The following is a 15,342-nucleotide window of genomic DNA, read 5'->3' on the forward strand; positions in this document are numbered from 1 at the left end:
TTTGAGACGGAGTCTCGCTCTGTCGCCCAGGCTGGAGTGCAGTGGCCTGATCTCAGCTCACTGCAAGCTCCGCCTCCCGGGTTCACGCCATTCTCCTGCCTCAGCCTCCTGAGTTGCTGGGACTACAGGCGCCGCCACGTCGCCCGGCTAGTTTTTTGTAGTTTTTAGTAGAGACGGGGTTTCACCGTGTTAGCCAGGATGGTCTCGATCTCCTGACCTCGTGATCCGCCCGTCTCGGCCTCCCAAAGTGCTGGGATTACAGGCTTGAGCCACCGCGCCCGGCCACAACTTTTTTTTTTTAGATGGAGTCTCACTCTGTCGCCCAGGCTGGAGTGCAATGGTGCAGTCTTGGCACACTGCAACCTCCGCCTCCAGGTTCAAGCAATTCTCCTGCCTTAGCCTCCTGAGTAGCTGGGATTACAGGCGTGTGCCACCATGCCGGACTGATTTTTTTATTTTTAGTAGACATGGGGTTTCACCATGTTGGTAAGGATGGTCTCAAACTCCTGACCTTGTGATCCTCCTGCCTCGGCCTCCCAAAGTACTGGGATTACAGGTGTGAGCCACTGCTCCCAGCCTTTTTTTTTTTTTTTTTTTTTTTTTTCTAAATTTTAGACAGGGTTTCGCTCTGTCACTAAGGCTGGAGTGCAGTGGCACGATCTTGGCTCACTGTCACTGCAACCTCCGCATCCCAGGCTCAGGTGATCCTCCCACCTCAACCTCTCAAATAGCTGGGACCACAGGCATGCACCAGTACATCCAGCTAAATTTTTTGGATTCTTTGTAGAGATGGTTTCACCATGTTGCCCAGGCTGGTCTAGAGCTCCTGGACTCAAGGGATCTGCCCACCTCAGTTTCCCAAAGTGCTGGGATTATAGGCATGAGCCACCATGCCCGGCCTAATCAACTTTTATGAATCACTTTTATTATGAAATAATTTAAGTGAAAATTTACATACCTTTTCATATCCTTGAAACACTGTTTTACTTTGGAACAGCAGCCTTCCACTAAGTACTCTTGGGCAATCAAACAATGCCAACTAGAAAAAAATTATAGATCGTCAGAAAGTATCTGTTTAGTTTATGCTAATATTTCTAATATTTAGCTGTTATTTATTATGGTACTGTTATCTCTATACAATCATTAAAGAAAAAACTGGCTAGGTGCGGTGACTGATGCCTGTAATCCCAGCACTTTGGGAGGCCGAGGCGGGCGGATCACCTGAGGTCGAGAGTTCGAGACCAGCCTGACCAACATGGAGAAACCCTGTCTCTACTAAAAATACAAAATTAGCCTGGTATGGTGGCCCATGCCTGTAATTCCAGCTACTTGGGAGGCTGAGGCAGGAGAATAGCTTGAACCTGGGACGCAGAAGTTACAGTGAGCCGTTCGTGCCATTGTACTCCAGCCTGGGCAACAAGAACGAAACTCCATCTCAAAAAAGAAAAAAACTTACCTGTATATACAGAAAATAGATCACATTGTTAAATTGATATCTGAACCTTTTCTCTGAACATTTTATGTTTCCTTTGGAAAATGTGGTTATAAAGAAGAAATTTCAAGATAATATTTGTGTTTGTGGCCCAGTGTTTTTAGATTCTGATTTATAAGATTGGTCTTTTAATTAATTTTAATACTGATTTCAATTCCAATACTGTCTTCTTCATTAGAAAGCCACGTTTGACAAAGATGGGCCAGTATAGAAGAAATGCTTTGCCAGGCTTTCTAATCTGCTGCTGCGCTTGGGTGTCACTGTCACTCAGGCTGGAGTACAGTGGCACAATCAGCTCCCTGCAGCCTGGAATTCCTGGGCTCAGGTGATCCTCCCACCACAGCCTCCCAAGCAGCCAAGCACTAGGTGTGTGCCACCACGCCAGGCTAACTTATTTTTTATTGTAGTTCTTTTTTTTTTTTTTTTTTTTTTTTGAGACGGAATTTCGCTCTTGTTGCCCAGGCTGGAGTGCAGTGGTGCAAACTCAGCTCACCACAGCTTCCACCTTCCGGGTTCAAGTGATTCTCCTGCCTCAGCCTCGCGAGTAACTGGGACTACCGGCATGCACCACCACGCCGGGCTAATTTGGTATTTTTAGTAGAGACGGGGTTTCTCCATGTTGGTTAGGCTGATGTCAAACTCCCGACCTCAGATAATCCACCCGCCTCAGCCTCCCAAAGTGCTGGGATTACAGACACTGCACCCAGCCTTTTTTTTTTTTTTTGAGATGGAGTTTGACTCTTTTTCCCCGGGCTGGAGTGAAATGGCACGGCCTTGGCTCTCTGTAACCTCCACCTCCCAGGTTCAAGCGATTCTGCTGCCTCAGCCTCCCAAGTAGCTGGGATTACAGGTGCCTGCCACCATGCCTGGCTAATTTTTGTATTTTTAGTAGAGACAGGGTTTCACCATGTTGGCCAGGCTGGTCTCGAACTCCTGACCTTAGGTGATCCACCCGCCTTGGTCTCCCAAAGTGCTGCGATTACAGGTGTGAGCCACCGTGCCCAGCCACCAGGCTAATTTTTTAATTTTTTGTAGAGATGGGGGCCTTGCTTTGTAGCCCCGGGTGGTCTCGAAACTCCTGGCAGTAAGCGATCCTCCTGCCTTGGCCTCCCAAAGTGCTAGGATTACAGGCATGAGCCACCACACCTGACAAATCTGCCTTCTATGGTACAAACAGCCACAGGCAAGCAGAATAAAGTTACTCTTTGAAACAGCTCCAACTTTACTTTTGAACAGGAAAGTCAACTGCACAATCCTACCTAAAAATAAGCTTGACATTAGACTTAGATAAATCTTTTAAAATGTGAAACATATGGAATTTATGCAAGATAGATGTGTTTTCTAAAAGTAAGTCCTTTTGCGTCACAGTAAGAAATGTTTATTTTAATAATAGAATTCTGTGGCCAAGGACAAGAACTTTCACTCTTTTATAATAGGTTATGGTTGCTTGGCTGTAGTATTAGGTGGTGCAAAATTAATTTTAAGACATTTAAACCTTTTTGGGAAGAAAAACTTACTTTGGAAAAATAGGAAAAAAAAATATGTGAGGAAATCAATTCCCCCCGCCTCTCCATTTAGAAATGGGCATTCAGAATCGGAGGATTTTTTTTTTTTTTTTTTTTTTTTTTGAGATGGTTTCTGTCACCCAGGCTGGAGTGCAGTGTTATGATCATAGCTCGCTGCAACTTCAAACTCATTTGGAAGGTAAGGGCTCAAGCAGTCTTCAGTTCAGTAGCTCAAGATTCTTGAGGACTCAAACAATCTTCCCACTTAGCCTCTAGAGTAGCCAGGACTACAGATGCATGCAACCATGCTTGGCTATTTTTTTTTTTTTTTTTTTAAGAGACGAGGGAAGTCTCAGTTGCATTGCCTAGGCTGTTTTCTAACTCCTGGCCTCAAGTGATCCTCTTCAGCCTCAGCCTCCCCAATAGCTGAATTATAGACCTGAGCCACCATGCCCAAATCCTTAAGAGGATTTATGCTTCTGCTACTAGTTGCCTTTCAAATCCTGGGCCAAACGACCTCCTTTGTCTATCTACTTATCCTTTAGATTCCAGTTTAAACATTTGCTTCAGGAGAACTTTTAAATTTTTTAACTGAAAGAGCCTATACTTTTAAAGGAAATAAAGTTTATGTTTTCTTCCAAATGAGAAAATCAGTTGGAGATGTCTGTGGCCCTCAGTTTATTATGTAGTACTTTTATCTAGTTTCTATTTAACCCAAAGATGCAACTATCTCTCAAATTGTTCAATCAATATAAGTCTAGACTATCATTTCTTATATTGCAATAAGATGCATATATATAAGACAATCTGAGGCTGAGCATGGTGGCCCACACCTGTAATCGCAGCACTTTGGGAGGCCAAGACGGGCAGATCACCTGAGGTCAGGAGTTCGAGACCAGCCTGGCCAACATGGTGAAACCCTGTCTCTACTAAAAATACAAAAAATTAGCTAGGCATGGTGGTATGCAGCTGTAATCCCAGCTACTAGGGAGACAGGCAGTAGAATTGCTTGAACCTGGGAGGCGTGGGTTGCAGTGAGCCAAGATTGTAACACGACACTCCAGCCTAGGTGACAAAGCAAGACTTCGTCTCAAAAAAAAAAAAAAAAAGACAACCGGAAAATCTAAGCTTTTTAACTCAGTCGTCAACCTCTGTGTTACGACAAAACCTTTTTTTTTTTTGAGACGGAGTCTCACTGTGTTGCCCAGGCTGGAGTGCAGTGGCACCATCTTGGCTCACTGCAAGCTCCACCTCCTGGGTTCACACTATTCTCCCTCCTCAGCCTCCCGAGTAGCTGGGACTACAGGTGCCCATCACCATGCCTGGCTAATTTTGTTTTCTTTGTATTTTTAGTAGAGACGGGGTTTCACCATGTTAGCCAGGATGGTCTCGATCACCTGACCTCGTGATCCGCCTGCCTCAGCCTCCCCAAGTGCTGGGATTACAGGCGTGAGCCACTGCGCCCGGCCCGACAAAATCTTTACAAGCAATTCCTTGTATGAACTATTGTGATTGGTAGTTGAGCACCACACAGTTCAAAACTATATCCATACTGGTGATGGGTGCAGATAAGCATGTTTGGGGAAATTAATAACACTACAAGGTAAAAATCCAGAAACCATAGTGGAAAATATTAGTAAACGTGATTCATAATAACTGAAATTTCTGAACATTCTGTAAATACGGTCAAAATAAAAACGGAAAAAGTATTAAGTATTTTCAGCACAAATGACTAAGAACGAATTCTTTTGTGTAGATCCCTTATATACTAGTCAGGAAAATATAACAGAAAAATAGGTAAAGGAAAGGAACCACAAGATCACAGAAGAAATACACATGGCTTTTCAGTGAAAAAAAAAAATGTGCACTTCAAATAAATTGACATTAAAACTACAATGCAATACCATTTTTTTACTTTTCAGACTGAAAAATCAACAGTTTTGATGCAGCATTGAGCTGGAAAGGATGTAGGGTCTATAATATATTCATGGTGAGAGTGTAAATTGCTATAAGCTCTTAGAAAGTCAAGTTGACAATTCTGTTAAAATATTAGGCTGGGGGCGGTGGCTCACGCCTGTAATCCCAGCACTTTGAGAGGCCAAGGTAGGTGGATCACAAGGTCAAGAGATCGAGACCATCCTGGCCAACATGGTGAAACCCCGTCTCTACTAAAAATAGAGTAAAAATTGAAAGTTTTGGCGTGCCTGAAGTCCCAGCTACTCGGGAGGCTGAGGCAGGAAAATCGCTTGAACCCAGAAGGCAGAGGTTGCAGTGAGCCGAGATTGAGCCACTGCACTCCAGCCTGGCAACAGAGCGAGGCTGTGTCTCAAAAAAATATATATATGTATATATGTGTGTGTGTGTATATATATATATATGGCACATGCTCTTTGACTTAGCAATTTCATTTATAGGTATTTGTCCTATAGAGTAACACATGTGCACAAAGATCTATTTATAAGACTATCTGTTGCAGCATTATTAGTAACAAAAGGCTGGAAACAACCTAACTATTCATCAGAAGACCATAATTAGATAAAAATAGAGGAAACTTAGTACAGCAATATTGTGCAGCCATGGAAAACACTAAGGTAAAACTCTATATGCTGTTAAAGATCAATCTCTGAGATATGCTCAATAAAAACTAGCAAGGGGGCCGGGTGCAGTGGCTCACACCTGTAATCCCAGCACTCTGGGAGGCTGAGGCAGGTGGATCACGAGGTCAGGAGATTGAGACCATCCTGCCTAACATGGTGAAACCCCGTCTCTACTAAAAATACAAAAAATTAGCCAGACGTGCTGGTGGGCGCCTGTAGTCCCAGCTACTTGGGAGGCTGAGGCAGGAGAATCACTTGAACACAGGAGGCAGAGCTTGCAGTGAGCCGAAATCGTGCCACTGCACTCCAGCCTGGGCGACAGAGCGAGACTCTATCTTAAAAAAAAAAAAAAAAAAAAATTAGCAATGTATAGAACTGTGTAGAATGCTACTATGCCTCCCAAGTAGCTGGGACTACAGGCGCCCACCACCATGCCCGGTTAATTTTTTTGTGTTTTTAATAGAGATGGGATTTCACCGTGTTAGCTAGGATGGTCTCCATCTCCTGACCTCATGATCTGCCTGCCTCTGCCTCCCAAAGTGCTGGGATTACAGCTGTGAGCCACCTCACCCAGCCAAAACTTTCCATTTCTAATTTTACAAAGTTATGCTTTAGATTTAATAAGAACACAGCAGCCATATTAACAGTTTAAAACACTGTCATGTTGGTAATTCAGGGCGAAAAATAACCAGTTCAGACTTTAAAAGCAAAGCAAAAAAAATCCACATTTCCCCTTCAACTACTTTGTCAGAAGAAGGAGGAAAAGCCCAGCACAGTGGCTCTCCCTGGTAATCCTAGTACTTTGGGAGGCGGAGGTGGGAGGATCCCTTGAGCCCAGGAGTTTGAGACAAGCCTGGACAACAGAGCGAGACCTTGTTTCAAAAAAGAAAACAAGAAAAAGAATGATAATGCAACTTTCAGAGAGTAGGAGAGCTTGGCTAAATATGAAATAAGATACCATAAAAAAAGAGCCACCTTGGCCAAGCACGGTGGCTCACACCTGTAATCCCAGCACCTTGGGAGGCTGAGAAATAAGATACCATAAAAAAAGAGAAGAGGTATTTCTAAAACTGATGTGCCTAACCTTGAAAAAAATGGCCTATGGCCAGTGTGTTATTTTCAAAGTATAAAATGAATTTCACAATGTTGCTGTAAGTACTCTACTTCTCAGGTGACCTTTGAGATCAGAATTGCTCTATTTAAAGACATGGCCCAGGAAACTGAAGTGAGACAGTAAGCTTCTATTTAAATCTTTTAAAAAGTAGCAGCTGACATTGGGATAGTAACAGGCCATAGGGTGCAGTTTTAAATAGAGATTTATTCCAATGCCAAAAATTCTACTGGGGATGGAAGTAACTTCTAGAAACAGTAGTTTAAATGAGTGCTTTACAAGTCCAAGATATTGAACACCAGAGTACTCAACTGTGTGCTGTAGCTCTAAGAGCTGTGACACTCGGCCAGGCACGGTGGCTCACACCTGTAATCCCAGCACCTTGGGAGGCTGAGGCAGGAGGATTGCTTGAGCCCCAGGAGCTTGAAACCAGCCTGGGCAACATAGCAAGATGCCATCCCTTAAGAAAAAAAAGAGCTGTGATACTTGCTGCCTGTAAGGTGGTTTAAGAAACCATTATCTTCATGATTGTAGCTTGAGAATTTCTCAGGGACTCTAACCACCACTTAAACCTTGTTTGTGAATGTGTTTTTCTCTGCATCAGTAAAGAAAATTGGCCAGGCGTGGTGGCTCACGTAATCCCAGCACTTTGAGTGACCAAGGTGGGCAGATCGCTTGAACCCAGGACTTTGAGACAGCCTGGCAATGTGGTGAAACCCCATCTCTAAAAATAAAAACAAAAAATAAAGAAAATTCCAAGACAGGCCGGGCGCGGTGGCTCACGCCTGTAATCCCAGCACTTTGGGAGGCCGAGGCAGGCGGATCACGAGGTCAGGTCGAGACCATCCTGGCTAACATGGTGAAACCCTGTCTGTACTAAAAATACAAAAATTAGCTGGGTGTGGTGGCGGGCGCCTGTAGTCCCAGCTACTCAGGAGGCTGAGGCAGGAGAATGGTGTGAACCCAGGAGGCAGAGCTTGCAGTGAGCCGAGATCGCGCTACTGCACTCCAGCCTGGGCGACAGAGCGAGACTCCGTCTCAAAAAAAAAAAAAAAAAAAAAGAAAATTCCAAGACAACCAATATTACAAGAACTGTTGGTAAAACATATTGTAGTCTGTCCCTGGATCTAAAATAAATAAATAAATAAGTTGAGATACTCATTTTAAATCTTGGCCTTGAAGATAATATACCCCTAAATGCCAAAATATGAAAGAGCTCAACAACTAAACTAGAAGACAGGACAGATTGTACTATGCGTTTAACAGTAAATGTTAATTTAATTTAATTTTATTTTATTTTTTTTTGAGACAGAGTCTTGGTCTGTCACCCAGGCTGGAGTGCAGTGGCAAGATCTCAGCTCATTACAACCTCCGCCTTCCGGGTTCAAGTGATTCTCCTGCCTCAGCCTCCTGAGTAGCTGAGATTGCAGGTATGCATCACCATGCCTAAATTTATTTTTAGTAGAGGCAGGGTTTGGCCATGTTGGCCAAACTGGTCTCAAACTCTGGACCTCAGATGATCTGCCTGCCTCAGCCTCCCAAAGTTCTGAGATTACAGGTGTGAGCCACTGCGCCTGGCCAGATGTTAACTTTTAACCTTTATCCTATCTGGACAGTGAACTAGATTGTTTTGTAGTCTAGCAAGAAAAGTGTTTAGTGGCAATAAGATTTACTCATTCAATAAAAAATTACTGAGCAACTACTATGTGCCGGGCACTGTTCTAGGCATAGGGTCCGCAGCAGTGCACGAAGAGACGAAATTTCTGCTCTCATAAGAGTTTAGATTCTGACAAAATATATAACGTAGTACATGATGCTAGGTGCTATGGAGAAACACAGGGAAAGTGGATGCTTAATTTCAAATAGGGGTCATCAGAGGCAGCCTTACTAAGGTGACATTTCAGCAGGCCAGGGTGGAGCATCCAGACAGAAGACACACTGAGTGCAGAGACCCTGGATCAGGGTATTCTGGTGAGTTCAAGAATCAGCAGGAAGACCAGTGTCTGGAATGGAATCAAGGGCAAAGGGAGTAGTAGAAAATGAAGTCAAGGCCAGGTGTGGTGGTGCACCCCTGTAATTCCAGCACTTTGGGAGGCTGAGGCAGGTGGATCACTTGCGGTCAGGAGTTCAAGACCAGCCTGGCCAACATAGTGAAACCCCGTCTCTACTAAACATACGAAAATTAGCTGGGCATGGTGGCGGGTGCCTGTAATCCCAGCTACTCAGGAGGCTGAGGCAGGATAATCACTTGAACCCAGGAGGCGGAGGTTGCAGTGACCTGAGATTGCGCCACTGCACTCCAGCCTGAGCAATAAGAGCGAAACTCCATTTCAAATAAATAAATAAAAGAAAATGAAGTCAAGGTCAAGGGCAGGGCAGGGCCATTCATTTATTACTTGCCATGTTAAGGACTTTGCTTTTCATTCTGAGAAGGGAAGCTATGGGAGGATTTTTGAGAGGAGTAACATTTTAAAAGGATCCCCCTGGCCACAGGGATGATAACAGACTCGTAGGAAACTCGAGGCACAGATTTTGATGGGTGGAGAGATCGGCAGCTTAGGTTTGAATAGGTTCAATTTCATGTACCTGGTAAGACATCTTACCAAGCACCATGTCAAGGCCTATCAAACAGGCAATGGGATAGTAAAGTCTGGAGCTCAGGAGAGGGATCCAAGTTAGTGACATAAATTTGTATATTTATTTATTTTGAGACAGGCTCTTTCTCTGTCACCCAGGCTGGAGTGCAGTGGTGCAATCTCCATTCACTGCAACCTCCACCTCCCAGGCTCAAGTGATCCTCCCACATCCACCTCCCAAGTAGCTGGGATCACAGACACGTGCCATCATGCCTGGCTAATTTTTGTATTTTTAGTAGAGACGGGGTTTTGCCACATTGCCCAGGCTAGTCTCAAACTCCTGGCCTCAAGTAATCCGCCCCCCTTGGCCTCCCACAATGCTGTGATTACATGCATGAGCCATCGTGCCTGGCCAATTCGTATATTGAAAGCCATGAGCCATGGATGAGATGTCCAAAGGAGTACACACAGAAAAAAGAACTGGGGCACGCCAACATTTAGAGGTTGAGCAGATCCCCAACAAGGAACTAGCAAAGAAGACTTAAGAAGCTGCTGAGGGCCGGGAGTGGTGACTCATGCCTGTAATCCCAGCATTTTGGGAGGGTGAAGTAGGAAGATCACTTCAAGTGAGGAGTTGGAGACCAGCCTGGCCAACATGGGGAAACCCCATCTCTACTAAAAATACGAAAATTAGCCAGTGGCGCACGCTCCCACCTCCAGCTACTTGGGAGGCTGAGGTGGGAGAATCACTTGAACCCGGGAGGTGGAGGCTGCAGTGAGCCGAGATCACACCACTGCACTCCAGCCTAAGCAACAGAGCAAGAACTTGTCTCAAAAAAAAAAAAAAAAAAGGAAAACAAAAGCTGGTGAGAAGAAGGCAAACCAGTTAAGTATCTAGAATGGGAGCATCTAATACACAGTGCCACATGTGCTATTTAATTAAAATTTAAAACTCAGTTTCTCAGTCACATTAGCCACATTTTTTCTTTTTGAGAGACAGGATCTCACCCTGTTGCCCAGGCTGGGGTGCAGTGGTGCGATCATAGCTCACCACAGCTTCGAACTCCTGGGCTCAGGGTATTGTTCCACCTTAGCTTCCCAAGTTGTCGGCATACAGGTGTGAGCCACCATGCCAGGCTGTTAGCCCCGTTTCAAGAGCTACTTTCGGGTAGCTATTGGCTACCGATCTGGACAGCAAAGATAAAGCACATCACCAGCATTGCTCAAGTTCTATTGGACGGTGCTGGTCAAGAAGACAACTGAAGAAAGTATCTCAAGGACAGGGAGTGTCAAAAACTAATAGTAATAGTAATTTGAAAGTGGAGACTTGACCATTGGATTTAGTTATGTGTAAGTGACCAGCAACTTCCTGACAGGACAGCAGTTTTGGTAGAGTGGGAGGCAAAAGCCCGATAGAAGTATATTCAGGACAAACTGGAGGAGAGGACTCGAAATCAAAAGAGACAACTCTCAAGATTTGCAGTTAAGATGGCTAGGGTGAATTGAACTGCAACGTATTTGTTGAAGCTGTTCCAAAGACAAGCACAATTCTCATGACAGCTGAGTTTTTGGTAAATGGCACATAAAAACCCATGGACCAGCGATTTGTAACCCTGAGAGAATCATTTGAAGATTGCTTGGGGTCCATCCCAGAGATGTAACTGGTTGGAAAGGGACCCTGGCATTGTTTAAATATAAGTTTTCCTTGGGTAATTCTAATGTACATAAAGCCATAGTCCAAGACCTACTCACTGCCTTAGAGCAAAGCATAAATATGAATGCATGATGATTCCCAATCATGCTCCAAATTTATATGGCACTTCTTATGTTGGAAAATTTGTTAAATGATGGCACATATTTGCTGCAAAGATGAGACATAGTATTGTGGTAAGTTTTCCTGCCAGTGTGTTGGAGATTGAGAATGTTAAATCCATCAAGATGGGAATCAACACTAGATAATCTTTTCTTATTATTTTTATTATTTTTTTGTTTAAGACAGAGTTTCGCTCTTGTTGCCCAGGCTGGAGTACAATGGTGCAATCTTGGCTCACCACAAACTCCACCTCCCGGGTTCAAGCAATTCTCCTGCCTCAGCCTCCTGAGTAACTGGGATTACAGGCATGCACCACCACACCCAGCTAATTTTGTATTTTTAGTAGAGATGGGGTTTCACCATGTTAGCCAGGCTGGTCTAGAATTCCCGACCTCAGGTGATCCGCCCACCTCAGCCTCCCAAAGTGCTGGGATTACAGGCATGACCCACCGCGCCCAGCTGATAATCTTTAAAAAAAAGAAAACAAGAAAAAAAAAAAGACCCTACTCACCATGAACAAATGTGCTGGTTTCATTACCCTGGGGATACAGTTACTCATAGAAGCACTTTATCTGATGACTGTACTTCCCTAAAGAAAAGCTTTCTGTTAACTGTACAAATTCTGAAATAGAATCAAATTCTAACCTTTAGGGAATCACAACTTTTACTTTAAAACTGGTATTATGAACAATTTAATATTAAAAAAAGAGACAACTTAGAAACTAGTAGCATCTTTAAAACCAGAAAATTTACACAGGGACTAAAGCTCCATGACTTACGTGATTCTGTAATTCAGTTTTCTGTTCCCTATACTGGCACTTTTGAAAAAATAAAATATCTGGCATGTTTTGGTGAAAAATCTCAACAGGATTACTTCATTTCACATATAGTTGCAAATAAAATCACCTATCAAATCACTATAGGATATAGCTCTATTTTTCTCATATTTTTCTCATCTCTGGAAGCGACTGTTTCCTAGTTATGAATCCTAGAATGTTTGTCCCCTCCCTAAAATCCCTGAAGCACTTACTATATTTGCTATTCATCTCACTAAGTAATCCTGTATTCACTGGTTTTTGTATCGTGATGTGAATATGAAATAAATGGGCTGGGCACAGTGGCTCACACCTGTAATCCCAGCACTTTGGGAGGCCAAGGCGGGTGGATCACCTGAGGTCAGGAGTTCGAGACCAGCCTGGTTAACATGGTGAAACCCCGTCTCTACTAAAAATACAAAAATTAGCCAGGCGTGGTGGCGTGCACCTGTAATCCCAGCTGCTTTGGAGGCTGAGGCAGGAGAATCACTTGAATCCAGGAGGCAGAGGTTTCAGTGAGCCAAGACCACATCATTACTCTCCAGCCTGGGCAACACAGTAAGACTGTCTCAAAAAAAAAAAAAAAAAAAAAGAAAAGAAAAGAAAAAAATGATGATCTGCTATCATACACAGGTCTCCTAGCCATCAATTTCTTTTCTTTCTTTTTCTTTTTTTTGAGACAGAGTCTTGCCCTGTCGCCCAGGCTGGAGTGCAATGGCACCATCTCAGCTCACTGTAACCTCCGCCTCCTGGGTTCAAGTGATTATCCTGCCTCAGCCTCCCGACTAGCTGGGATTACAGGCACACGCCTCCATGCTCAGCTAGGTTTTGTATTTTTCAGTAGAGTCAGGGTTTCACCATGTTGGCCAGGCTGGTCTCAAACTCCTGACCTTGTGATCCACCCACCTCGGCCTGCCAAAGTGCTGGGATTACAGGTGTGACCCACTGTGCCCAGCCGCCAGGCTAATTTTTTAATTATTCCCTAGCCATCAATTTCAACTTCTTCCTCAATCCAAGAGCTAACAGATTAAAAAATATATTTCACTTTTCCCTCTTTACCTTACCTAAAAAATGCTTTGAACTATTAAATAGCCACAAACTAGAAATAACCCACAACTTGGATAAATAGCTCCTAAATAATCAAAAAGCAGATTAAACCTGCAATCTGAAATGTAGTAATTACATTTGGAAACACTAAGTTTACTACATTAATCCTACTCTATTTTAATATTTCCACTATCAAGGCAAAAGGCAATATAATCTTGAAAGACAGAGATGGACTGAACATTTTCTTACCAAATCCCAAAATACTAGAATTTGAAGTATCAAGAGAGATGAATCTACTTCATTCAAAAGGAATTACTACTTTGCAATACCAGTGGCAACCTCACAAACCTTGCATTACATAAAACTTTTTTTTTTTTTTTTGAGATAAGTTTTGTTCTTGTGGCCCAGGCTGGAGTGCAGTGGCGTGATCTTGGCTCACTGCAACTTCTCTCTCCCGGGTTCAAGTGATTCTCCTCCCTCAGCCTCCCAAGTAGCTGGGATTACAGGCATGCACAACCAGCCCTGGCCGATTTTTGTATTTTTAGTAGAGACAGGGTTATGCCCTGTTGTCCAGGCTGGTCTTGAATTCCTGGCCTCAAATGATCTGCCCGCCTCGGACTCCCAAAGTGCTGGGATTAGCATGAGCCACCCCTTTTTAATAGAAATGAGGTCTTGCCATGTTGCCCAGGCTGGTCATGAACTCCTGGGCTCAGGCTATCCTCCCGTCTCTACCTCCCAAAGTGCTGGGATTACAGATGTGAGCCACCACGACCAGCCTACATAAAGCATTTATAAAACAAAACTGAAATAATTGTCTTAAATCACTGCCTCAAGACTAATAAAACTGGAAACTCTCGATGATTTACCTCAAATTACTCTCTTTTTTGAGAAGCAGTATAGAATGATAAAAAAGCTGGAGATCTGAAGCTGACATCCTGGGTTCAAATCTTGGGTCTTTCACTTACTGGCTGTGTGACTATGTACAAGTTATTTGTATGTGTTTCAGATTTCTTCCTCTGTAAAATGATACTAGTAGCAGTGTAATACCTGCCTCCCAAGACTGTTGTGAAGACTAAATGTAAATCACTCATAAACAATGCCTGTAACATGTACTGAAGACTTAAAAGATGCAAGTGATTTGGTCATCTGAACCTCACAGAAATAAGTATTTCAAACTGCTGCTTACTTTGAGGATTCCATGTACTGTATCAAAAGATGTATCATTTCAGTAACTAGACCTTTGGAGGCAGTGAGATAAATGAGACTAATTTATCTGAAAGATCTGATCTGCTACTTTTACATCACAAAGGTACCTGCTTTATCTTTTAAGTAAAAGCTTGCTATGAAATACTCAGCCTTCCTTTCTGGTTCAGTCAGATGTAGTGAGAAGATGAGGTTGCTAGGAAACTTTCAGATTTCTAGTAGACAAATGGAGAACTTGTCAATAATATTGCCATTTCCATTCTTTGACATGACTGGGCAAACAGTACCCAGTGCTTAAAACATTTGTCATTTGTGAGAAGCACTATGCCTCTGTGGTTAGTAACGAAGGCATGAGAATACCTGGTTACAACCCTGGCTCTGCTACTCGCTGTGACCTTTGGCAAGTTACTTGCCTTCTCTGCCTCAGTTTCCTTATCTGTGAAATCTGGATAATAATAGCCATCTTATAGGGTTGTTCAGAGGATTACATGAGTTAATTTCCATAAAGCTCTTAGAATAGGGTTCAACAGAATCAGCACCAAAAAGTGTTAAGATTATTATTAAAATCATAAAATGTTTTCCAGTATTAATGACATAACTGTATAAAAATATATCTTGATCTCACACAGAAAAGAACACATTCTACTGTGTCCATGTTTTAGTTATTCGTATTAGTACCAGATGTGAGGTAGTACAAATGCAAAGAAGGTACAAGGATCACATCTTTATGTAATTAACCTACTGCCTGATGACCTGACCTTGGGCCAGAAAAGAAAATCAGAAAGATTATGACTTGATAGCATCTTTTAGAGGGGTCTCATGCATCTGATAAGGACTGGACTAAATTACCTGTTATAGGCTGGGCGTAGTGGCTCATGCCTGTTATCCTAGTACTTTGGAAGGCTGAGACGGATCACTTGAGGTCACGAGTTCGAGACCAGCCTGGCCAACATGGTGAAACCCCATCTCTACTAAAAAATACAAAAATTAGCCGGGCATGGTGGCGGGTGCATGTAATCCCAGCTACTTGGGAGGCTGAGGCAGGAGAACAGCATGAACCTGGGAGGTGGAGGTTGCAGTGAGCTGAGATCGCACTACTGTACACCAGCCTGGGCGACAGAGCGAGACTCCGTCTCTAAATAAATAAATAAATAAATAAATAAATAAATAAATAAATAAATAA

This window comes from Piliocolobus tephrosceles, chromosome 6, assembly GCF_002776525.5.
Source record: "Piliocolobus tephrosceles isolate RC106 chromosome 6, ASM277652v3, whole genome shotgun sequence".
In the NCBI taxonomy this organism is placed as follows: Eukaryota; Metazoa; Chordata; class Mammalia; order Primates; family Cercopithecidae; genus Piliocolobus; species Piliocolobus tephrosceles.